Source organism: Trachypithecus francoisi, unplaced genomic scaffold, assembly GCF_009764315.1.
Source record: "Trachypithecus francoisi isolate TF-2019V2 unplaced genomic scaffold, Tfra_2.0 Lachesis_group8, whole genome shotgun sequence".
In the NCBI taxonomy this organism is placed as follows: domain Eukaryota; kingdom Metazoa; phylum Chordata; class Mammalia; order Primates; family Cercopithecidae; genus Trachypithecus; species Trachypithecus francoisi.
In genome coordinates, this window is record NW_022681473.1 from 83442818 (window position 1) to 83470431 (window position 27614).

Genomic DNA, 27614 nt, shown 5'->3' on the forward strand with positions numbered 1-27614 from the left:
CAGACCGTTTGCCTGGGCATCACCAGCAGAGGCTGCAGAACAGCAAATATTGCTGGATATTGCTGCCTGATCCTTCCTCTAGAAGCTTCATCCCAGAGGGGCACCTGCCTATATGGGGTGTCTGTTGGCCCCAGCTGGGAGGTGTTTCCCATTCAGGCTACATGGGGGTCAGGGACCCACTTGAGGAGAAAGTCTGTCCTTTCTCAGAGATTAAACACCATACTGAGAGAACCACTGCTCTCTTCAGAGCTGTCAGACAGGGACGTTTAGGTCAGCTGAGGCTGTCGGCTGCCTTTGCTCTGATATGCCCTGCCCATAGAGGTGGAATCTAAAGAAGCAGTAAGCCTTGCTGAGCTGTGGTGGGCTCCACCAAGTTCAAGCTTCCCAGCCTCTTTGTTTACACTGTGAGCACAAAACCACCTACTCAAGCCTCATCAATGGCGGACACCCCTCCCTACACCAAGCTGCAGCATGGCAGGTCTATCTCAGACTGCTGTGACAGCAGTGAGCAATGCTCCATGGGCGTGGGAGCTGCCGAGCCAGGCAGGGGAGGGAATTTCTTGGTCTGCCAGTTGCGAAGACTGTGGAAAAGCACAGTATTTGGGCAGGAGTTTACCATTCCACCAGGTACAGTCACTCATAGCTTCCCTTGGTTAGGAAAGGGAAATCCCCTGAGTAGAGTAAAATATGGAATTATAATATGGGAACACCATCATATGTTAGGTTCATTGAAATATTATTATGCAGTGCATGACTCTATAAATTTTGGGCAGGCACAAACATTCTGTCCACAACACCTTCCCATAGGATTATTCATTTAAATTCAAAATGAGCCTGTGAGGTCAGCAAGCCTGATATCCTTGTCCCTGGGAATCAGAGCTGTTAAGAAACTTACTCACAATCAAGGTAAATGAGAGTTAGAAAGGAAACCCCTGGACTTCTGATTCCTGGCTCTAGCTCTTATTACTTCCCAGTATCACTTCTTGTAAACAAGCAGCTGGTGAACAAAGCTGCACCCACAGAAGCCAGGTTTGATGACAAAACATCAGAAGGTCCAAAGCCATTAGTGTACTCACAAAATCTCCATGTGGAAAAATAATAAAAGTTATGATACTTTCAAATTATTTAGTAATTGCTTGCCTACATATGAGGAAAATATTTTCCAGTGTTATCTTTAGAAAATAGGAAGAAGTGGCCGGGCGCGGTGGCTCAAGCCTGTAATCCCAGCACTTTGGGAGGCCGAGACGGGTGGATCACGAGGTCAAGAGATCGAGACCATCCTGGCTAACACTGTGAAACCCCGTCTCTACTAAAAAATACAAAAAAACTAGCCGGGCGAGGTGGCGGGCGCCTGTAGTCCCAGCTACTCGGGAGGCTGAGGCAGGAGAATGGCGTGAACCCGGGAGGCGGAGCGTGCAGTGAGCTGAGATCCGGCCACTGCACTCCAGCCCCGGCGACAGAGTGAGACTCCGTCTCAAAAAAAAAAAAAAAAAAAAAAAAAAAAAAGAAAATAGGAAGAAGTATGTTTAGGAAAAAGGCATTCCATAAACAAATTTGAAAACCTTAATATCCCTAATACAAACAATGAAAAAGTTTAAATATACATATCTTGATAATCCCCTAAGTTGGAATGACATTTCATTCTTTTCAGGATGAAGATACAATTTAAAATTGTTGAAATAAACATCTAGGCCACAATAGTGTCAGAACTTGGCAGAGTCAAGACAGCATGAGTTTGGACTATGTCCAGAACTAACGGTGAATTTGCCCCTATGGACTATTAGTACTTAAGTCCCTACACAGACTTCTTTTAAATTACTAGTTCAGCATTTCACTTGGTACTAACTTTCTTAAAATTGTGGTTTTCAATATGTTTTGCTTAAGAACAGGATTCAGTGTTCAAAAGGAATCATATGCTGAAGTCCAACATCGATATACTGTAATCAAGATAAAAGGCAAGCAGTCCTGGTTGAATGTTGAAGGGAGATAGTGAGGCCAACCTCCCCTCTCTACTCCCCATCTCTATTCCCCTCTCTTCCCCTTCTGCTCACCATAGGCCAAAAGCATGGCCATAGAGCAGCTTCCCTAGATGTTGTGGAAGGGGCCTGAAGGAAAAGCAGATTTGCTTGGTTATTACCTTAGCACAGAATACATTTTCCTGCAGAAACTGTTTCATGGATACTGGTTATAACCTTTACACCAAAAGCAGGATTTCAAACATCAAAGCCTTCAGCAGGTCCAGGCATAGAACTAAGGAGATCCTCAGAGCTACCTCACTGACCCCAGGACTGGACTAGAAATGTTTAGATCTTAAAGGTGCTCCGTACAACAGGACAAGTTAGACCTGTTGGAGACAAGGTTCTCTATGCCTTGGGGCAGTGACCTTAACAAAGCTTCCATTTCCTTATCTATAGAACAGGCATAATAATACTACCTACCTCAGATGATTGTTGTGAGGATTAGAGGATGTAATGTACATAATGTGGTTAGCATGGAGCGTGGCACAGTCAGTACTCAGTACATGCTAGCTGTTAGCATTTGCCATCCTTGCCCTCTGAGGCATTATGTCTGAGCTCAGAAGACAAAGCACATCCTCAAAGAACAATACTATCATTTTTGAGAACCATGTGACAGCCACCATACAAAAGTTAAACTCAATCATTAACAGTTTTCTTAAAAATAATTACACACCATAAAATTCACCCATTTAAAAGGTATATTTCAATGATTTTTACTAAGTTTACAGAGTTATGGTAGCCATTGCCGCAGTCCATTTTAGAACATTGCCTTCACTCCAAAAAGATCCCTAATGCCTGTTTTTAGTCACTCCCTGTTCCTATGCCCAACCCCAGGCAGCTACTAAACTACTTTCTGTCTCTACAGATTTACCTGGACATTTTAGATAAATGAATTCATATATGGGGTTTTTATGAATCTTAGCATAATGCTCTCAAGATTGGTATTGTAGCATATATCAGTATCATGTTCTTTTTTATTGCTCAGTAGTATTCTGTTGTATGAATAAACCACGTTTCATTTATCCGTTTCACCAGTTGGTGGACATTTGAATTGCTTCCAGTTTAGGGCTATTATGAATAAAGCTGTTATGAATACACAAGTCTCCATGGGGACATATGTTTTCATATCTATGGAATCATTTCCTAGGAGTGGAATTTCTGAGTTACATGGTATATTTATGTTTAACTTTGAAAAGAAATTTTCTATGGGTATAAAAGAATATTTCATTCTGGTTTTAATTTTCATTTCTCTAGTAGCTAATGATGTTGAGCATCATTTTGTGTGCTTACTGACCATCCACATCTATTCTTCAGTGAAACATCTATTTAAGTCTTTTGCCAATTTTATAATTAGGTTATTTCTCTTGTTGAGTTATAAAAATTCTTTATATATTCGATATTAATCCTTTATCAGATATAAGATTTCATATATTTTCTCCCGGTCTGTGACTTGTCATTTTCTTTTTTTTTTTTTTTTTTTTGAGGCGGAGTCTCGCTCTGTCGCCCGGACTGGAGTGCAGTGGCCGGATCTCAGCTCACTGCAAGCTCCGTCTCCCAGGTTTACGCCATTCTCCTGCCTCAGCCTCCTGAGTAGCTGGGACTACAGGCGCCCGCCACCTCGCCCGGCTAGTTTTTGTATTTTTAGTAGAGACGGGGTTTCACCGTGTTAGCCAGGATGGTCTCGATCTCCTGACCTCGTGATCCGCCCGTCTCGGCCTCCCAAAGTGCTGGGATTACAGGCTTGAGCCACCGCGCCCGGCCAGACTTGTCATTTTCTTAATGGTGTCTTTTGAAGCAAATAAGTTTTAAATTTTGATAAAGCACAGCTCATTAGTTTTTTTATTTTACAAATTATGCTTTTAGCATCATATCTAAGAAATATTTGCCCAATCCAAGTCACAAAGTTATCCTTTATATTTTCTTCTAAAATTGTTATAGTTTTAAGTTTTACATTAGATCTACAGTCCATTTTGAGTTTCCATTTTTGTATGGTGATAGGGTCTAGATTCATCTTTTTACATGTGGATATCTAATTGTCCCAGCACCATACATTTAAAAAAAGCTATCCTTTTTCCCCTTTAAATTGTCTTGGCACCCTTGTTGAAAAATGAATTGGCTATAAACATAAGGGTTTATTTCTGGACTCTTAATTCTCTTCCATTGACCTATATGTTATTCCTTATGCCACTACCACACAATCATACTTATTGTAGCTTTGCCAGAAGTTTTGACATTGGGAAGTGTAAGTCCTCCAACTTTCAAAATGATTTTGGCTATTTTGGGTCCTTTGCATTTCCATGTAAGTTTTGGGATCAGCTTGTCAGCTTGTCAATTTTTGGAAAAAAAAAAAAAACAATAGTAATAGTAAGCCTGCTGAGATTTCTGTGGAGATTAAGATGGCAGTCCTCTCCAAAATGACCTATATTGAATCTCAGTTTAGGCAGTATTGCCATCTTAATAATATTGAGTCTTCCAATTTATAAACATGAAATTTCACATTTATTCCATTATTTAGATCTTCTTTAATTTCTCTTAAAAATGTTTTAGTTTTCAATGTATAATATTATGCTTCTTTTGTTAAATTTATTCCTAAATAGTTTATCTGATTTGATGCTGTTACAAATGAATTGTTTTCTTAATTTCATTATTGGATTGTTCATGGTTAGTATATAGAAACACAATAGATTTTTGTATACTGGTTTTGTATTCTGTGACCCAGCTGAGTTTATTTATTCTAGTAGTGGGGTGTGTGTGTGTGTGTGCGCGCGCGCGCGCACATGCTCCTCGGAATTTTCTGCATACAGGGTCGTGTTGTCTTTACATAAAGACAGTTTTTTACTTCTTCCTTTCCATTCTGGGTGTGTTTCCTTTCTTTTCCTTACCTGACTGCACTAGCTAGAAACTCCAGTACAATGTTAAATAGAAGTGGCGAGAACAGACATGTTTGCCTTGTTCCTGATCTTAAGAGAAAGCTTTTAGTCTTTCATCATTAATTATGATGTTAGCTATAGGTTTTTTGTAGATGCTTTTTATTAAGTTGCAGAAGTTCTCATATAGTCCTAGTTTGTTGAGAGTTTTTATGATTGGCCATTAGATTTTGTTAAATGCTTTTTCTGTGTCTGCTGAGATGATCATGGGGTTTTTGTCCTTTAGTAATATAGCATACTATATTAACTTTTAAAAGGGATAAACCAATCTTACATTTCTGGGATAAATCCTACTTGATCATGATGTTTAATTCTTTTTATATATTGCTGGATTTGCTCTGCTTATGTTGAGAATTGTGTCTATATACATGAGGGATATTGGTCTCTAGTTTTCTTGTCATGTCTTTGTCTGGCTTCAGTATCAGGGTAATTTTGGCCTCATAGAGTGAATAGGGAAGTTTTCCCTACTCCTCCGTTTTCTAGAAGAGTTTGTATTATTTATTTAAATGCCAATGAAATTCACTACTGAAGCTATCTGGTCTGGGCTTTTCTTTGTGGGAAAATTTTATATTACTTAATATCTTTCCTTGTTATAGGTCTGTTCAGATTTTCTATTTCTTCTTGAATCCATTTTGGTGATCTGTGCCTTTTAAACTTGATGTAACCTTAATAATAACCTTGAAAGTAAGAATTAGGCCTATTTTATTTTGAGACTTAAAAGACTGAGTGATAGTATTTCAAGATCAAGTATCTGGAAAATGGCCAGTCTGTGGAGTGCGAACATCCGTGCTGCTTCCAGCAGGCCACACTGCCCCTAGCAGACATAGGGCTTCTTGAAGGAAAAGGTGACTCCTCCCAGCACCACTGAGGCTGCCACCAAAAACAACCTTCTGTTGCGGATGTCCTAGTTCAAGTTTTTTTTTTTTCCCCCTCGATCGCTTGTCCCTCCCGGGAGTTCCAAATGCTGGCAACAGGGAAGCTAACAAAGCTCAAGCCTGCTTCTGCCCAAAGACCAGAGTTTTCCTTGAGAATTGCTGCCTTAGGAACCCCAGCCTCCTGGGAAAGCACCCAATGATAAGGGCTGTACTTACTTCAGATGGACACGTTTTTCTCCCTTGCCTGCCAAGGAAAGGAAAAACAAAATGCCAAAGGACCAAGGTGTGGTGTGCAATGAATCACACTCGTTTTGATATTGACTGCTGACAACTGATGACCAAGACCTCTGCTAAATAAGAGGAGCTCAGATGCGCTGACTTCCCAAATGTTGTTTACTCACACAGAAATGAAACAGCTGCTCCCCCAACAGGAGGAACTCATCCAAGATCAAACTTACTGGTTCTATGGGTTTCACATAAAAGGAAAAATTAGGGTGGGTGCAGTAGCTCATGCCTGTAATCCCAGCACTTGGGGAGGCTAAGGCAGGAGGATCACTAGGTCCAGAGATCGAGACCAGCCTGGCCAACAGAGTGAAGCCCTATCTCTATTAAAAATACAAAAATTAGCTGGACATGGTGGTGCACACCTGTAGGCCCAGCTACTCGGGAGACTGAGACAGGAGAATTACTTGAACATGGGAGGCAGAGGTTGCAGTGAGTTGAGATCATGCCACTGCACTCCAGCCTGGTGACAGAGTGAGACTTCATCTCTAAATAAATAAATAAATAAAATGAAGAATTAAGCTTTTCACTTATCTGATCGATGTTTCTTTTATCAGGTGTGGTGACCTGCTGCCTCAGTGTTAAGGCTGCTATAACAATACCTTAGAGTGAGTAATTTATAAACAGAACATTGGTCACAGTTCTAGAGGCTGGGAAATCCAAGATCAAGGCACCAACAGATTTGGTCTCTGATGAAGGGCCCTTCCTCATAGACGACACCTTCTAGCTATGTCCTCATGGCAGAAGGGACAAACAAGCTTCTTAAGGCCTCTTTTTATAGGGTCACTAATCGGTCCTCATGATCTAGTCACCTCCTAAAGGCCCCATCACTTAATGATATTGTACTGGAGATTACATTTCAACATATGAATTTTGGGGTAACACAAACACTCACACCATAGCACTTGCCTAAAAAAATTATTATGTAACATAGGACCAATAGGCTTTTTTGTACTTGAGGTATGCACAACAGGTCTCCCTTCATTACAAAACTGTATACATTAAATTGATAAAATAGAAAAGAACTGAGCTATCATTCTTCCCATTTGGTATGATTTCTTTTGGTTTTTGTTTGTTTGGTTGGTTATAAAAACAACATTGCAGCTTGGAAATTCTTCCTTTTCATCAGCTTGAGGAAAATCTTCCAAAAGTCAGTGCTGATTGAGCTGAAACCTTTTCTAATCCTAAATATATCTCTTGGTCGTGATAAATTATTTCATGAATCATTACCAAGGAATTTTGATAGATAAAATTATGAGTAATCAAACTAAAACAGTTCTTTGGCTTGAGATAAAATCTTTGCTATATATAAAGTTTACTTTATAACCAAAGTTTTTATATTAACAAGAGTTGCACCCAAGAATTTGGGGAGAGTATATATCCATATGTGTGTGTGTATTCACTTATGTGCATATAAACATATATGCATAAATAAGTCTATATACACAAAACCCTGAAAATAATCAATAAAACATGAATCAAGGACAGCCACAGAATCTGGAAAACAAACACTATCATTCAGTCATTATTTTTAATATTGAAAATATGAGTACTTAAGGATAGGATTTAATGGCCAAACATAATAATTTTGGAGAAAATGCATTTATTTTATTGAAGATAGTATGCTAAATATATAAGGCAACCAAAGTTTGGGGGAGAATAAAACTTTAGATATATAAAGATTTAAAAATTCTCAGATGAGGGTGAGATTAACCCAGAAACTGGCTTTTGAGTTGGACCATAAAGGGTGAGTTGGAAAAGAAGTGAAGGAAGAAGAAGATAAGTAAACGGATGCTCTCATGTGCTTGCTACCTGGCTCATTATTCGTTCCACAGACTTCATTGAGAACCCACCCAGGGTCAGGCTTTGGCCCAGATGCTAGATGATAGCCTACAATCCTGAATAAACATGGATAGTGTTTTCCAATGTTATGTTCATTGGTTAGTTTACCAGTCAACATAGCTGTTTTCTACTTAGATATTCACAAATAAGTTTTAAATACTTTTAAAGATGGTCTTAAGTTGTCAGCTTTACAGAGTTTGTAGCAACACTTTCATGTTGGATGGAGGTGGAGGAGATGAAAGAAGTGGGAACAGGTTCACCTCATTAAGTTGCCATTTCTTTCACTCAGTTCAGCATTCAGGTCAAAAAGCATTTCTTGACTGTCCATTGCAAGCCAGGCTGTGCTAGGTTTTAGAGGTATGAAGTGGAGTAAAAAACAATTCATGCTCTCAAAAAGCTCCCAAATGAGTGTCAGACACCTATACAGATCATTAAAAATAACATGCAATATTAAAGACATGTGCACAGCATTATGGAAGCTCAAAGGAAGATACCTAACCCAACTTGGTGGGGCAGGCGGCAGTGTATGTATTAGGAGAGGGTGGAAAATAGGAGTTACCCAAAAAACGCTGCCCCAGGAAGTGATGTTTAGCTGAGTTTTAGAGGCTCAATAGCAGTTAGCATCAAGGGATAGGAGGGGTTGACTTCACAGGCATGTGACACAAAGTCTTGTGCTCACGAGGGCCCTTGTGTTCAGAAGGGCTTGGTTGAATGCTCTGCTCTTGACATCCTGAACTTAATAATTTTCAAAGCCAGGTCCCTGCATTTTTATTTTGCATTGGGCCCTGCAAATAGTGTACCTGCTCCCGAAGATAGGATGAGGATGGGAAGCAGGCAGTGCTTTTGATTATGTTTGTCCCAGGGCTTCATAAAGCTGTGAACAGGCTATGGGACAAACATAATCAAAACTGTGGCATGGAACTCATGATATGAGTGCCTTTGTTTCGTGTTTCTCTGTTCCATCTTAGGCCACATTTTCTCAAGCTGTACTTACCCCCACATACACACATACACTTATTCTTCCTGCTAAGTACAACTAAAATCTCTGGACTTATGTATAAAATAAACACAAGATGACTGAAAGACAGAGAGCGAAGGAAGACTGGCTAGAACCCTCAGGAGCAAAGAAACAAGCTGGTGAGTTTCCTGGACTTTCTTTTTGCCTCATAATTATGGTTTGAATTGTGTTCTCCCAAAATTCATATGTTGCTGTCTTAACCCCTAGTGCCTTAGAATGTGAACTTATGTGGAAGTTGGCCAGGATGACCTTGATCTCTTGACCTCATGATCAGCCCACCTCGGCTTCCCAAAGTGCTGGGATTACAGGCCTTATTCCTGATCAGAAGTGGACCCACACAAGTATGCCTAACTGATTTTGACAAATGTACAGAAAGAATTAAATGGAAGAATGATAGCCATTCAATAAACTATGCTGAAGCAATTGGACATCCAAAGGCAAAAATATGAACCTTACATCTCACACTTTCTATAAAAATTATCATTTTTTTGGTAATCAATAAATTATAAAATTAATTACACAAAAATGGATGATGAACTTAAATGTAAAACTATGAAACTTTTAGGGTGAAAACATAGGATAAAAGCTGTGGTTTTTTTTGCCTAGCAAAGAGTTCTTAGATGTGACAGGAAAAGCACAATCCATGAATGGAAAAATTAAATTGAAAGTCATAAAAACCAAATACTTTTGCTCTGATAACAGGTCTGGGCTTTGGGTTCCAAGATTGCCGAATAGGAACACCTCCAGTCTGCAGCTCCCAGCGTGATCAATGAGGAAGATGGGTGATTTCGGCATTTACAACTGAGGTACCTGGTACATCTCATTGGGAGTGGTTGGACAGTGGGTGCAGCCCACAAAGCAAGCTGAAGCAGGGTAGGGCATTGCCTCATCCGGGAAGCACAAGGGGTTGGAGAATTTCACTGTCCTAGACAAGGGAAGCCGGAACAGACTACATGGAAAATCGGACACTCCTGCCCAAATGCTGTGCTTTTCCCAAGGTCTTAGCAACCAGCAGACAAGGCGATTCTCTCCCGTGCATGGCCTGGCGGCTCCCATGCCCACAGAGCCTTGCTCACTGCTAGTGCAGCAGCCTGAGATCGATCCCTGAGTCGGCAGCCTGGTGGGGAGAGGGGCGTCCACCATTGCTGAGGCTTGACTGGGTAAACAAAGCGGCCAGGAAGCTCGAACAAGGCGGAGCTCACCACAGCTCAACAAGGCCTACTGCCTCTAGACTCCACCTCTGTGGGCAGGGCATAGCTGAACAAAAGGCAGCAGATGACTTCTGCAGACTTAAACGTCCCTGTCTGACAGCTCTGAAGAGAGCAGTGGTTCTCCCAGCAGGGCATTTGATCTCTGAGAATGCACAGACTGCCTCCTCAAGTGGGTCCCTGACCACCGTGTAGCCTAACTGGGAAACACCTCCCAGTAGGAGCTGACAGACACCTCATATAGGCGGCTGCCCCTTAGGGATGAAGCTTCCAGAGGAAGGATCAGGCAGCAATATTTACTGTTCTGCAATACTTGCTGTTCTGCAGCCTCCACTGCTGATACACAGGCAAACAGGGTCTGGAGTGGAACTCCAGCAAACTCCAACAGACCAGCAGCTGAGGGACCTGACTGTTAGAAGGAAAACTAACAAACAGAAAGGAATAGCATCAACAACAACAAAAAGGTCATCTACACCAAAATCCCATCTGTAGGTCACCAACATCGAAGACCAAAGGTAGATAAAACCACAAAGATGGGGAGAAACCAGAGCAGAAAAGCTGAAAACTCTAAAAATCAGAGTGCCTCTTCTACTCCAAAGGATTGCAACTCCTTGCCAGCAACGGAACAAAGATGGATGGAGAATGACTTTAACAAGTTGACGGAAGTAGGCTTCAGAAGGTTGATAATAACAGACTTCTCCGAGCTAAAAAAGGATGTTTGAACCCATCGCAAAGAAATTATAAATGTTGAAAAAAGATAAGATGAATGGCTAACTGGAATAAACAGTGTAGAGAAGACCTTAAATAACCTGATGAAGCTGAAAACCAAGGCATGAGAATTTCGTGACTCATGCACAAGCTTCAGTAGCTGATTCGATCAAGTGAAAGAAAGGGTATCAGTGATTGAAGATCAAATTAATGAAATAAAGCGGGAAGACAAGGTTAGAGGAAAAAGAGTACAAAGAAATGAATGAAGCCTCCAAGAAATATGGGACTATATGAAAAGACCAAATCTACATTTAATTGGTGTACCTGAAAGTGATGGGAAGAATGGAACCAACTTGGAAAACACTCTTCAGGATATTATCCAGGAGAACTTCCCCAACCTAGAAAGACAGGCCAACATTCAAATTTAGGAAATACAGAGAACACCACAAAGATACTCCTTGAGAAGAGCAACCCCAAGACATATAATTGTCAGATTCACCAAGGTTGAAATGAAGGAAAAAATGTTAAGGGCAGCCAGAGAGAAAGGTCGGATTACCTACAGAGGGAAGCCCATCAGACTAACAGCAGATCTCTCGGCAGAAACTGCAAGCCAGAACAGAGTGGGGGCCAATATTCAACATTCTTAAAGAAAAGAATTTTCAATCCAGAATTTCATATCCAGTCAAACCAAGCTGCATAAATAAAGGTGAAATAAAAACATTTATAGACAAGCAACTACTGAGAGATTTTGTCACCACACAGGCCTGCGTTACAAGAGCTCCTGAAGGAAGCACTAAACATGAAAAGAAACAACCAGTACCAACCACTGCAAAAACAGGCCAAACTGTAAAGACCGTCGATGCTATGAAGAAACTGCATCAATTAACAGACAAAATAACCAGCGAACTTCATGATGACAGAATCAAATTCACACATAACAATATTAGCCTTAAATGTAAATGGGCTAAATGCCCCAATTAAAAGACACAGACTGGCAAATTGGATAAACAGTGAAGACCCATTGGTGTGCAGTATTCAGGAGACCCATGTCACGTGCAAAGATACACATAGGCTCAAAATAAAGGGATGGAGGAAGATCTACTAAGCAAATGGAAAGCAAAAAAAAAAAAAAAAAGCAGGAGTTGCAATCTAGTCTCTGAAAAAACATAGTTTAAACCAACAAAGATCAAAAGAGACAAAGAAGGCCATTACATATTGGTAAAGGGATCAATTCAACAAGAAAAGCTAACTACCCTAAATATATATGCACCCAATACAGGAGCATCCAGATTCATAAAGCAAGTCCTTAGAGACTTACAAAGAGACTTACAAAGAGACTTAGACTCCCACACAATAATAATGGGAGATTTTAACACTCCACTGTCAACATTAGACAGATCAATGACACGTAAAGTTAACAAGAATATCCAGGACCTGAACTCAGCTCTGCAACAAGCAGATATCATAGACATCTACAGAACTTTCCACCCCAAATCAACAGAATATACATTTTTCTCAGCACCACATCACATTTATTCCAAAATTGACCACAAAGTTGGAAGTAAAGCACTCCTCAGCAAATGTAAAAAAAACAGAAATCACAACAAACCGTCTCTCAGACCACAGTGCAATCAAATTAGAACTCGGGATTAAGAAACTCACTCAAAACCACACAATTACATGGAACCTGAACAACTTGCTCCTGAATGACTACTGGGTAAATAATGAAATGAAGGCATAAATAAAGACGTTCTTTGAAACCAATGAGAACAAAGACACAACATACCAGAATCTCCGGGACACATTTAAAGCAGTGTGTAGAGGGAAATTTATAGCACTAAATGCCCACAAGAGAAAGCAGGAAAGATCTAAAATTGACACCCTAACATCACAATTAAAAGAACTAGAGAAGCAAGAGCAAACACATTCAAAAGCTAGCAGAAGGCAAGAAATAACTAAGATCAGAGCAAAACTGAAAGAGATAGAGACACAAAAAAACCCTTCAGAAAAATCAATTAATCCAGGAGCCGGTTTTTTTAAATGATCAACAAAACTGATAGACCGCTAGCAAGACTAATAAAGAAGAAAAGAGGGAAGAATCAAATAGATGCAATAAAAAATGATAAAGGGGATGTCACCACCGATCCCACAGAAATATAAACTACCATCAGAGATTACTATAAACACCTATACACAAATAAATTAGAAAATCTAGGAGAAATGAATAAATTCCTAGACACATACACCCTCCTAAGACTAAACCAGGAAGAAGTTGAATCTCTGAATAGACCAATAACAGGTTCTGAAATTGAAGCAATAATTAATAGCCTACCAACCAGAAAAAGTCCAGGACCAGACAGATTCACAGCCAAATTCTACCAGAGGTACAAAGAGGACCTGGTACCATTCCTTCTGAAACTATTCCGATCAATAGAAAAAAAGGGAATCCTCCGTAACTCATTTTAGGAGGCCAGCATCATCCTGATACCAAAGCCTGGCAGAGATACAACAAAAAAAGAGAATTTTAGACCAATACCCCTGATGAACATCGATGTGAATATCCTCAATAAAAAACTGGGAAAGTGAATCCAGCAGCAAATCAAAAAGCTTATCCACCACGATCAAGTCGGTTTCATCCCTGGGATGCAAGACTGGTTCAACATACACAAATCAATAAATGTAAACCATCACATAAACAGAACCAATGACAAAAACCACATGATTATCTCAATAGATGCAGAAAAGGCCTTTGACAATATTTAACAGCCCTTCATGCTAAAAAACCCTCAATAAACTTGGTATTTATGGAACATATCTCAAAATAATTAGAGCTATTTATGACAAACCCACAGCCAATATCATACTGAATGGGCAAAAACTGGAAGCATTCCCTTTGAAAACCGGCACAAGAGAAGGATGCCCTCTCTCACCACTCCTATTCAACACAGTGTTGGAAGTTCTGGCCAGGGCAATCAGGAAACAGAAAGAAATAAAGAGTATTCAGTTAAGAAATGAGGAAGTCAAATTGTCCCTGTTTGCAGATGACATGATGGTATATTTAGGAAACCCCACTGTCTCAGCCCAAAATCTCCTTAAGCTGATAAACAGCTTCAGCAAAGTTTCAGGATACAAAATCAATGTGCAATGTAAAGGACCTCTTCAAGGAGAACTACAAACCACTCCTCAACGAAATAAAAGAGGACACAAACAAATGGAAGAATAATCCATGCTCATGAATAGGAAGAATCAGTATCATGAAAATGGCCATACTGTCCAAAGTAATTTATAGATTCAATGCCATCCCCATTAAGCTAGCAATGACTTTCTTCACAGAATTGGAAAAAAACTACCTTGAAGTTCATATGGAACCAAAAAAGAGCCCGCATTGCCAAGACAATCCTAAGCCAAAAGAACAAAGCTGGAGGCATCATGCTACCTGACTTCAAACTATACTACAAGGCTACAGTAACCAAAACAGCACGGTCCTGGTACCAAAACAGAGATATAGACCAATGGAACAGAACAGAGTCCTCAGAAATAACACCACACATCTACAACCATCTGATCTTTGACAAACCTGACAAAAACATGCAATGGGGAAAGGATTCCCTATTTAATAAATAGGGAATTTAATAAATAGGGTGCTGAGAAAACTGGCTAGCCATACGTAGAAAGCTGAAACTGGATCTCTTCCTTACACCTTATACAAAAATTGATTCAAGATGGATTAAAGACTTAAATGTTAGACATAAAAACACTAGAAGAAAACCTAGGCAATATCATTCATGACACAGGCATGGGCAAGGACTTCATGACTAAAACACCAAAAGCAATGGCAACAAAAGCCAAAATTGACAAATGGGATCTAATTAAACTAAAGAGCTTCTGCACAAAGAAACTACCATGAGAGTGAACAGGCAACCTATAGAATGGGAGAAAATAATTGCAATGTACCCATCTGACAAAGGGCTAATACCCAGAATCTACAAGGAACTCAAATAAATTTACAAGAAAAAAGCAACCCCATCAAAATGTGGGCGAAGGATACGCACAGACAATTTTCAAAAGAAGACATCTATGCAGCCAATAGACACATGAAAAAATGCTCATCATCACTGGTTATCAGAGAAATGTGAATCAAAACCACAATGAGATACCATCTCACGTCAGTTAGAATGGCAACCATTAAAAAGTCAGGAAACAACAGATGCTGGAGAGGATGTGGAGAAATAGGAATGCTTTTACACTGTTGGTGGGAGTGAAAATTAGTTCAATCATTATGGAAGACAGTGTGGCGATTCCTCAAGGATCTAGAACTAGAAATACCATTTGACCCAACTATCCCATTATTGGGTATAAACCCAAAGGATTATAAATCATGCTACCTACTATAAAGACACATGCACACGTATGTTTACTGCAGCACTATTCACAATAGCAAAGACTTGGAACCAACCCAAATATCCATCAATGATAGACTGGATAAAGAAAATGTGACACATATACACCATGGAATATATGCAGCCATAAAAAAGGATGAGTTCATGTCCTTTGCAGGGAAATGGATGAAGGTGGAGACCATCATTCTCAGCAAACTATCACAAAGACAGAAAACCAAACACTGCATGTTCTCACTCATAGGTGGGAATTGAACAATGAGATTACTTGGGCACAGGGTGGGAACATTACACACCAGGGCGTGTCGGGGGGTGGAGGGCTTGGGGAGGGATAGCATTAGGAGAAATACCCAATGTAAATGATGAGTTGATGAGTGCAGCAAACCAACATGGCACATGCATGCCTATGTATCAAACCTGTATGTTGTGCACATGTACCCTAGAACTTAAAAGTATTAAAAAAAAAATACTTTTGCTAGTGGAGCCACAAATAAATTGAAGTAGGTAGCTTAAAAAAAAAAGTCTGTTAAGAGGGTGAAAAGAAAAGCTACTGGGAGAACATATTTGCAGACTACATATCTAACAGGGGACTAACATCTAGAATGTATAAAGATCTCTTGAAACTGAACAGGAAAAAAAATGAAGGATCCAATTAGAATATGGGGAAAAGACGTGAGATGCATTTCACTGAAGAGAATAGATAGGTGGCCAGTAAGCTCATGAAAAGGTGTTCAACAGTATTAGCTATTACGGAAATGCAAATTAAGCCAAGTAAGTTATCACTACACACTTATCAAAGTAGTTAAACATAAAAAATAGTGACAACCCTAAATACTGGCAAGAACACAGAGAAACTGATCACATTGCTGGTGGAATACACGGTGGTACCCCTCCTCTGGCAAATAATTGGGCAGTTTCTTAAAAAAACCAAACATGCAACTACCACACAACCCAGCATATGAACTCTTCAAAATTTATCCCAGAGAAGTAAATACTTATGTTCACCAAAAAACCTATATGTGAATGCTCAGAGCAGCTTTATTCATAATAGCCAAAAACTAGAAACAGCATAGATATCCTTCAACAGGTGAATGGTTTAAAAAAAAAAAAGTGGTACCTCTATACCACGGAATACTGCTCAGCAATAGAAAAAACACAAACTGATTGCTTCATGCAAAACCTAGAGGTCTCTGCAGAGCATTATGCTGAGCAAAAACAGGTCAATCTCAAAAGGTTCCATTCTGTACTCTACCATTTATATGACATTCTTGAAATGACAAAATTATGGAAATAGAGACCAGATTAGTGGTTACCAGGGGCTACAGAGTGGGTGGGAGCATGAGGGCATAGGGTGTGGCTATAAAAAGGGAAGCTGAGAGGACCCTGTGATGATCTGTTCTGCATCTTGGCTGCATCAATGTCAATGTGCTGATCATACTAAGATACTGTACTATAGGTTTGAAGAAGTTAATATTGGGTGGAGGGGACTAGGTAAAGGGTATACAGGATCTATCTGTATTATTTCCTACAACTGCATGTGAATCTACAGTTATTTCAAAAAGTTTAATTTTTTAAAATAACTATTCTTAGCTTTCCATCTGTTCAAAAGCAGGTGGCAGGCTGGATTTGGCCCACAGGCTGTAGTAGTTTATAGAGTTTAGTGCAAACACCAAGAAACACTGTATGTTCATTCAATGGTGTTTTAAATGCTAAAACTACAGAGATCCAAACAGAGAGGTCCTCAAATGTGTTTTCAGTCATTTGGTTCTTATAATTGCAATAGTGGTTTCTCTACAGGGACAATGTCCATCCCAATCCTAATTGGGAGGGGATAGGAGCAGTGGGTACGTAACCTCTAGATTTGGAATCTTCAAAATCCTCTTTGACTTGTTTTAATATCAGCACCGTGAGTTCACCTTCTCCAGTTATATGCTTCATGGAAGCTGGTGTGTGTTTTATTCAAATGTGTTGCAGGCCAGGTAAATATGATTGTTCTTTGAAAAGGAGTTCTGTTTGAATTGCTTACATTGGTTTTAACTTTCTCAGCCCTTCCATTCACAATCTGTTTTGGCCACTGTGCAGCAGAAAAACAAATTTTAAACCATATTTAAAACATGTATATTCACATTCACATTAGGAAGTTTATTTTGATCCAAACAGCAATCATTATTCATTCATTCAGTATGGTCTCTGTTTCCTTTGCATCGCTATTTAATGTCTCCTTATGTTGGCTTCTGTCTTTTAAAAAATATATCATGATCCTTAGCCATCTGCTTGTATTTAAAAGCGGTACACTAAAAAGCTCTGTGCCCATGGGTGGGCTCAGTGGAATTTTACTAACCTGGAGGAGCTTTACTGGAATCCAAATAGATTTCTTTGGGTAGCCGTCAATGTTAGTGTCTTTAGGTCTTTTCTCTTGGATCTGCTACATTTCTCAGAGAGGCAGCTTCTACTTTTCTGTCTGAAGGGTATACTCTTCCTTGCCACATTCTGGGGGGCCAGGTGGGGAAAAATAAGGTTGAGGATCTCAGCATTCGATCTGTATATTACTTGAGCACATATTTTTCGTACAAGACTTCTTCCTTCAACTGTACCTGGTGCCTTCAGCCAAAAGACTCTGTGTTCTACTCTCTCTTGAGAATGAATCACCTGCCTTCTGCCATGGTTGGGGAAAGAATCTGGCAGTTTAATGAGTTCTTAGACTGACTTTCTACAATCTTTTTTCTAGTTTTACCTTCACAATCACTTCCAGAATAACCTGGATATACCCATTCCTGAGCTTTGTGGGGATGTGCAGTGCCAGTCAGGCTGCTTTCAAGATGCTCTCACTGCCAACCATAATTCATTGTTCTCAGGGCTGCTAAGGCAGTTACCACTCATCCCTTTGCTTTCCATTTTTCAAAATGGAGCTGCTCTTACTCTGCTCCCTTTCTCTTTATGTTAGTGATAGGGACAGGAGACAGAAATTCTAGGTAAGAAAGGCCAGGTCCCTGGCAAAAACCCCACCCTCAAGCTGAAAAGCCTGAAACCAGGTCCCAAAATGAGAACTTCTATCCCTGTTTTCCTGCTCAAATGTTGCCTTTTTCTGAACTACACAAGGCTCCAGCCCTCCCCATCCTGTGCCTTTAAAGATCCCAGACTCAGCCAGCAGAAAAGTAGCTGGATGTCAGGACTACAGCTGGATGTGGGAGAGAAGCAGCTTGACTTTAGATGGACAACTTAACGGCATGGCTTCAAAGAAGAATACAGCTGGAGACAGCCAGACTTCAGAGGAAGATGACCTTCTGACCCCGTTTTGGCTCCCCTTCTCACTGAGAGCCACTTTCATCAGCAATAAAATCCCCCACATTTACCATCCTTCAATTCGCTCATGCAACCTCATTTTTCCTGGACACTGCATAAGAGCTCAGGAGCCACAAGTGCAGATACAAAAGGCTGTCACATGGCCCTTTGCCCTTGCTGGTGAAGGGCAGCCACCTCATGTGATGAGGCAAAGGGCCCACTGAGCTGTTAACACTTAAGCCATCTGCAGATGGCACAGCTAAAAGAGCACTGTAACATGCCCTGTGGGGCTTTGGGGGTTACAGGTACTCCAACCTAGACACTGCCACAGGGCCTGCATGGAGTTCTCTCCTGCCGGCACCAAAGCAGTCAACCAATTCCAATAGTCACACGCTCCAGTTCCCACCTCATTTGCTGACGCGCTCGCTCCTGGGAGGAGTTGAGAGCGGCAGGTTGAGTAAACCAGGCACCCCTGTCATGAGTCTTGGGAAGGGGATAGGGAAATATCCTGCTTCACTAGGAATGTATGTCTTTTTTCCTTTTACTTTACTATGGCTTTACTTTGGCTTTACTTTTAGAAGGGAGCATGTATTCAACTCATCATCATTAACAGAAGTGTTTATTCAGCCTGAGCCAACACATAGGAATTGTGCTTGTAAGGGTTTAACATATCTGAGTTTGTCAGCATCTTTCTTTTTTTGAGACAAAGTCTCACTCTGTGGCCCAGACTAGAGTGCTGTGGTGCAATCTTGGTCCACTGCAGCCTCCGCTTCCTGGGTTCAAGCAATTCTCCTGTCTCAGCCTCCCTGAGTTTGTCATCATTCTTATCCAGTTAAGAGCTGGGACATAGGCTCCTCTCCCATGCCTACTTCATGCACATGCACTCAAGTTATTCTGATCGTAGCTAGGATTAGTTCTTATCATTACTATAGGTAATGACAAAGACTCTAAGGCAGGGGCCAAATCCCAAGCCTAACTTGAAGGAGAAAGTACAAGATATCCTTATTTGGATATGAAATCATCAAAGATATCCTTATTTGGATATGGAATCTTCTTCAAAATCCATTTTCTTCTGTTATTTTGTTGTTTTAAATGTTAACAACAGTATTTGGGGCCTATCTTCTCCAGTTCTAGGCTCTCCTAATGCTAGATACTTAATCAGAATCTATCAGGATGCTCCTCCAGGAAGTGGTAGGAGATCCAGCCAGTAACTCTAAGAACCTCTTCATGTCTAATGTTCTAAAATTCAAACAGGTTTTTTAAGATAGTCTGAAAATCTAACCATGAAATATAGACCTTAATTGCTATGTAAATATGGTCTGGGCTCCATGCAGCAAATTTACATACCAGCAGTAGACTAAATAAGAGCCTCAGGGAGACAATTCCTCGTGGTACAGCAGTACAGTGGGCAGATGGGGACAACAGATGGGCAACAGCAGCTAAGCAGAGCTCCTAGGACCCAGTTCAGGGTGGGTCAACCCACGTGGTGGGTCTATCCAGAGGACACGTCACCCTGCCTAGGTATAGGCCACTCACAAATCCAGGGGAAGTTAGGATGGGACATAACACAATGTAATGCATTTCCTCACAGGCCATGGCTGACTTGGAAGTTTGCACGAGGGTAATGGGAATTGGGAGAACCCTTCATATTTATTCAGCTCAACATTTTGGAAAGTTGACAAATTATCTACATATGCATTTATGTATAAAGCAAAGGATTTAGAGCACGCTGCTTTTTAAAAGCTTTGCCAATTTGATAGGTAAAATGGTATTCTATTGTTACTTGAACAGAAATTTTTTGTTTACAGAGTTGTACTTTTTTTTTTTTCATGAGTATACTGGTCATTTGCATTTTTCTTTTGTGAATTATCTGCTTTTTCACTTTTTAAAAAATATTTGTTGATATTCTCTTTTAGCTTCTAGGCAAATGAGGTTAACAAGACAGACAAATTCTTTTTGAATCTCATGGAGCTCAGGATTTAGAGGAGGTAAACATACATCAGGTAATTTTTTTTTCTTGTTGTTTTTGAGACAGTCTCACACTATCGCCCAGGCTGGAGTGCAGTGCCATGATGTCAGCTCACTGCAACCTCTGCCTCCCAGGTTCACGCGATTCTCCTGCCTGACTCCCAAGTAGCTGAGATTACAGGCGCACACCACCATACCCGGCTAATTTTTTGTATTTTTAGTAGAGAAAGGGGTTCACTATGTTGGCCAGACTGGTCTTGAACTCCTGACCTCGTGATCCACACACCTCAGTCTCCCAAAGTGCTGGGATTACAGATGTGAGCCACCGCACCAGACCAGTAAATAATTTTCGTAAATGTTTCTGAAACTTGAAAAAAAATACATAGCCTCTGTTTTTAGGAACAGAGTTTGATATGTATGAGTCAGATATATTGTTTTGTCTTCTAAATCCTTATCTTTTATTTACTTGCTCCAACAGCAAGTGGTAGGAGATCCAGCCAGTAAACTCTAAGAACCTTTTCATGTCTAATGTTCTAAAATTCAAATAGGTTTTTTAAGATTGTCTGAAAATCTAACCATGAAATATACTTGCTCCAACAGCAAGTAAATAAAAGATAAGGATTTAGAAAACTCAAAGTCTCCAATCACTAAAGTCTCCAATTACTAATACATTTCTGTCTATCACTTTTTGTATTTCCTGTAATGTCTGTTAAGTAAGATAAATTTGGTCATTTTGTACATATTCATAATTTCTAGATCTTCATTATAAAGTATGTACTTTACTTCACAAAGTGCCCTTTATCTCTTTTATGCTTTTTGCTCCCATTCAACTTTATTTAATAGTAAGGTTGTAACCACTGCTTCCTCTTTGTTTTCCTGACAATTTCCTGTTTGTAGATACATATTTAAGGCTATGAATTTTCCTCTGATCTCTGCTCTAATGGTATTACTTTTTCTAGATGCATCACTGATATACTTTTGTCCATCTTTTTACTTTCAACTGCTTTGAATCACTTTAAGGTATATCTTTTTTATAACATGTGCATTAGGTTTTCCTTTATATTCCAATTTAAGTCTTTTTTCTTTGAATAAGTATATTCACACCATTTTCACACATATGACACCTATGTTTGGTCTTGCTTCTGTCATCATATTTTACATTACACTATATCCATCAATGGTTCAAAATAACTTCCAATGTATATATAACTTTCAATATACCTAACTTCCAATGTATATAGAAGCTGTATAGCTTGTGTTTCCTTCACTCGTGTGTGCTGTCATGATTTTATAAGTTTTTATTTTGTCTTAGTTTTTCCTAATGTTACTGGGGGGTCCTTGCTCTCAGAGTTCCCAAGATGGTGGCCGGCCGCTTCCAAAATGGTGGCAGGCGACTTCCAAGATGGTGGCAAGCCTCGTGTTCTCTGACCTAGGGTTCTTGGCCTCACGGATTCCAAGGAATGGAATCTTGGGCCATGCAGTAAGTGTTATAGCTCTATTAGAAGCCATGGGTCACGGAAGAGAACCGTGGAACCCAGAGACTAGTGTTCAGCTTGATTAGTATGAACCCAGGCACTTAGCCATGCAGGAACAATGGCAAGCCTTTAGCCCGATCAGGAGCGGCAATAGGCGCCTTGCTGGATCAGGAGCACAGCAGACACCCTGCCAGATCCCGAAGGGATGGAAGTCAGCAGTGGGTCTGTGACAGAGAGCAAAAGCTCAGCTCGAGCCATAACAAACACAGACCAGAAGAATGCAGTTGCAAGATTTAATAGAGTGAAAACAGAGCTCCCATACAATGAGAGAGAACCCAAAGGGTGTTGCCATTGCTGGTTCGAATGCCTGGGTTTATATCCCGGATCATTGTCCCTCTCACTGTGCTCTCAGGCAACAGATGATTGGCTATTTCTTTATCTCCTGATGTTGCCTAATTAGCATTTTAGTGAGCTCTTCTTACTATCTGATTGGTTATGTGTGAGCTAAGTTGCAAGCCCCGTGTTTAAAGGTGGAAGTGGTCACCTTCCCAGCTTGGCTTAGGGATTCTTAGTTGGCCTAGGAAATCCAGCTAGTCCTGTCTCTCAGTCCCCCATCTCAACAGGAAAACTCAAGTGCTATTGGGGAGGTTGGCCAACCGCTCTAACTGCTTCCTGCTGAATTTGGGCATAATAGGGGTGGTACAGTTGAGATTTTCTTGGGAGGGGTGCCTTCGATGTCATTAACATCAGAGCATGGGCTAGCAGGCCGGTCCGGGGGTCTGCGGTACATCTTAGTCATGGACTGCATCTGGGGCTCCACTTGAAGAGCAATTTATAGTTTTACTGCTTTGATTCTGGAAGAGACAAACTTAACAAGGAGGTTAAAGATACAGGGATTGAAATGTATGGCCTGCAGTGCAGGGGATTATTTCTTTGGCACACTTCACAGGCCCTGACTATCTGCTTGATAGTTTTGAAAAGGCCTGGTCCAGTAAATAATGATTTGGCCATCTGATGGGTGCTATCAATGCCTAAGTAAAAGGTTGGGTGAAGGGTTTTAAGTAATTTCCATTGGTTAGCTGCAGGCAAACGTATTTTTCCTTCTTCGGTGGCTAGCCATCCTGAGGGGAGGAAACTATGTCCTCATGAGGTTCCCCATTCTATTTCTCCTGCTGAGTACTGGGGCTTGGTTTCCCAGAGGGGATTGGCCCATACTAGGGGTCCTTCTATAAGCATTTCTAATGGAGGGTCCTGCCTTGTGGCTCTTCGGGCTTCAATATCTGTTTGGTGGTTCCCTTCTATTTCCCTTTCCTTTCCTTTCTGATAGCCCCAGCAGTGTACGACTGCCACCTCTTTAGGTTCTGTACAGACAATAATAATCTCCCAATGGCTTCCTGATGTTTGATAGGTGTTCCCTTGGAAGTTAGGAATTCCCTTTGTCTCCATATTGTTGCATGGGTATGGAGGACTAAGTAAGCATACTTAGAGTCTGTATATATATTTACCCTTTTTCCGTCTCCTAATTCTAGTGCCTGAGTGAGGGCTATTAGTTCTCCCAGCTGAGCACTAGTTCCTGGAGTGAGGGATTACTTTCAAGTATTCCATTATCACTGACCACTGCATACCCCGCTTTTCAAAGTCCTTTTTCTACAAAGGAACTTCCATCAGTATACAAGTTGAGGTCAGGATCAATCAAGGGAACCTCTAAAAGGTCCCCTTGAGCGGTGTAGGTTTGAGCAATTACTTGTTGACAGTTATGTTCTATCTTTTCTTCATTGTCTGGAAGAAATGTGGCTGGGTTAAGAGTTGCACAAGTGCACAGTCGCAGCACTGGCCCTTCAAGTAATAGAGCCTGATATTTAAGTAAATGGTTGTCTGACAGCCACAAGGCTCCTTTAGCAGTGAGTATGCCATTCACATCATGGATATCCACACAGTAAGATCTCTTCCCTGTATTATTTTAACTGCTTCAGATACTAAAGACTGCTACTGCCACCACTACCCATAAACAATGAGGCCAATCCTTTGCCACTACATCAATTTCCTTACTCAGGTATGCCACAGGTTGCAAGCTCGTCCCTCAGACCTTTGTAAGGACTCCTAGAGCTATTCCTGGTTTTTCCTGTGACATATAAAGTCTTGCCCCGTTGGCAAGCTTAACACTGGGGCTTGGGTTAGGGCCTTCTTTAGGGCCGGGAAAGCCGCTTCTTCTTCAGGTGTCCACCTTACTAAATGGGTATTGGCTTTCTGAGTTTCCTTAATTAGTGTATATCATGGTCTGGCTCTTTCACCGTACCTGGGAATCCATATTCAGCAGAAACCTGTTATGCCAAGGAACCCTCTTAGTAGCTTTAGGTTTTTGGGATGAGGATAAGCCAGTACAGGCTGGATACATTCCTCGCTGAGGGCCCTGGTGCCTTTGGATAATTTTAGCCCTAAGTATTTAACCTGCTGTGAGCAGAGCTGAGCCTTTGGTTTGGAAATCTTGTAGTCACAGGTAGCAAGGAAATTTAAGATCACTTGGGTGGCTTGATGGCGCAAGGTTTCTAAATGGGTGGCTAAAAGTAAATCATCCATGTACCAAAGGACAAGAGTGTCGAGGTATGAGAACTGGCCCAAATCTTGGGCTAATGCCTGGCCAAATAGATGGGGGCTATCCCTGAACGCTTGGGGTAAAACAGTCCAGGTGAGTTGAGACGTTGGATTTGAAGGATCTTCAAAGGCAAACAAGAATTGAGAGTCAGGATGTACAGGAATGCAGAAAAAGGCATCCTTAAGGTCCAGGACTGTAAACCACTCTGCTTCCTCTGTATTTGGGAAAGCAGAGTATAAGGGTTAGGTACAGCTGGGTATAGAGGAACAACAGCCTCACTGATAATCCTGAGCTCTTGCACTAACCTCCACTCTCCGTTGGGTTTCTGTACTCCTAAAATTGGAGTATTGCAGGGGCTATTGCATGGTTTTACTAGGCCTTGGGCTTTTAGGTCCTTAACAATCTTTTGGAGTCCTCATTGGACCTCGGGTCTAAGGGGGTACTGCCTTTGGTAGGGAAAGCAGGCAGAATCCTTTAGTTTAACTTGAACAGGATGGGCATTCGTTGCTCATCCATATTGTCCTTCTGTTGCCCAGGCTTCAGGATTCATTCCTTCCTCAAGCGGGGGACAACAAATTGGTGTTCCTTCTCCTCTGTTCAGGTGTATAATGGCCCCTGCTTTTGCTAGAATGTCTCTCTCTAACAAGGGAGTGGGGCTTTCAGGCATAATTAGAAAAGCATATGAAAAGAGTAAAAGCTCCACAACTTAGTGGCTGGGAGAAGTATCTAGTGACTGGCTGTCCTAGGACCCCTTGGATAGTGGACCCCGTGGAAGACAGCTGTCCAGGACAGGAGAGTAAGACTGAGAAGGCTGCGCCAGTGTCCAGGAGACAGTTAACCTCCTGGCCCTCAATGGTCAAGCATACCCGGGGCTCTGTGAGGGTGATGGCATGGGCTGGCGCTTGCCCCGGGCACCCTCATTCCTGCGGCTGGATCATCTGGTTAGTGGCTTCTGACTCAGCGGACCTTCATCCCCTGGGGCAGTGGGCCTTCCAGTGATTCCCTTGACATAAGGGGCATGGACGAGGGGGCAGCTTACTTCAACTTGGACAATCTTTTTTAAAGTGTCCTTGTAGACAGCACTGGAAGCAAGCCCTATTAGGCATTCGATTTGCCCAGCTTTTCCCTTTTCCAGAGCCTCCAAAGTCTGCTTGCCTGAGGGCCATGACTAAAGCGGTGGCCCTTTTTTAATTCCATTTGTCCCGTTCTGCCTGCTCCTCCTGATCTCTATTATTAAAAAACGAGGTTGCCAAGTTCAATAGGGTTTCTAAGTTTTGCTCTGGTTTCTAAGGCGGACTTTTGAAATTTTTTTCTAATGTCTGCAGCTGACTGAGTAATAAACTTATCCTTTAAGATTAGTTGGCCTTCAATAGAGTCAGGTGACAGAGAGGTATGCTTCCTCACTGCCTCCCTTAGTCTCTCCAGAAAGGCAGTAGGATTTTCTTCCCTTCCCTGTGTTATAGTGGACATCATTGAATAATTCATAGGCCTCTTCCTAGTTTTCCTTAGTCCTTCTAGCACGCAAGTTAGCAAATGTCTATGGCACCAATCTCCATGTTCTGATTCTGTGTCCCAATGAGGGTCTACACTGGGAACTACCTGCTGGCCTGTAGGGAATCGTTCTCTTTCCTCTGTTGTCATCCTATCATTGACCTGAGATACCAGAGATCGCCAAACTCTCGGGGTGCAGTTATGGCGCCACTTCATTTGGGGTTAGTGTCTGATTTAGCAGTAACATTAGATCTCTCCATGTCAGATCAAAGGATTGTCCTAACCCTTATGAAACATCAATATAGCCATCAGGGTTATCTGAAAATTTACCTAGGTCTATTTTAATTTGCTTTAAGTCTGAGAGAGAAAAAGGTACATGCACTCTAGCTGGGCCGAATTCTCCTCCTCCCACTGCTTGAAGGGGGCATAATCAGGGAATATTGGCACTCTTTGGTTCATTGTTTACCCCCTTTTCTACCTCCTTTTGGACAGTATGGGTTGAAGGGGGGGTCCTTATTAGTTGGGGAATGAGTCAGGGGGACACTGGGGTAGGGAGGTAGATTGATGGCTTCCTGTAGGGCATAAATCACACTTCTTACATAACTGTGAGTTGGCTCTTAACGAAAAGAAAGTTTGTACATATGGCACTTCAGTCCATTTGCCTTCTTCTCTACAAAGAGGTCTAGCTGTAAGATGGTGTCGTAATTTATACTTCCCTCAAGAAGCCAGGTTTCTCCCCCTTGAAGAAGATATTGTGGCCAGGTGGTACTGCAGAAGAATATGTCTTTTCTTTCTTGGCACCTGAGGGTCATATTGGTCCTAATCCTCCAGAATACATCTTAGGGGCATTTTTGCCTTCAGGGGGGAATGTTTCCCATCTGAAAAAAGAACATAGGGATGCCAGCGCCCCTAGTCATTTTCCGATGAGCATTAGTCCTAGAGCGTCCTCTTTGGTCCTAATGCTTATTCCTTTCCAGGGTGCGTAACTACCCATGGACCTCTGCTTATTGGATTAGTTACACTCACCAATGTAGCAGTCCTGCACCTGTTTTCCCACCTCTCTTGACCACAAAGAAAGGGGTCCGGGCTGCTGGATTCTAGCGGTCCTTTATCAGCATGCCCAACATTGCCTTTGTGCTCAGGGGTGAGTCCTAGACCTGGGCTGGGTTCCTGAGTATTTCATAACAACCCAGCTGCCCCATCAAGATGCATTCACATAAACAACAGTCTTATGCAAATTCATTTCAGAAAGCATGTAGTGAACCGTTGGAGTCATGACTGAGATAGCCTTTTGAGTCTCTAAGTACTTTAAGGCCTGGCTGAGTGCAAACAACTCACACGTTTGAGGAGACCAATTATTAGGCAATTTTTCTAACTCTGCTTCCGCAAGAGTCTCCTTGTCAATTACTGAATACCCATTGTGGTTTTTTCCTCAATCACCTAGGAGGAACCATCTATTTTCCTGTCCTGAAGGGACTTCCTCCTAGGTCTGGTTGGACCATTGTATGGTAATTAAGATTTAAATTCCCT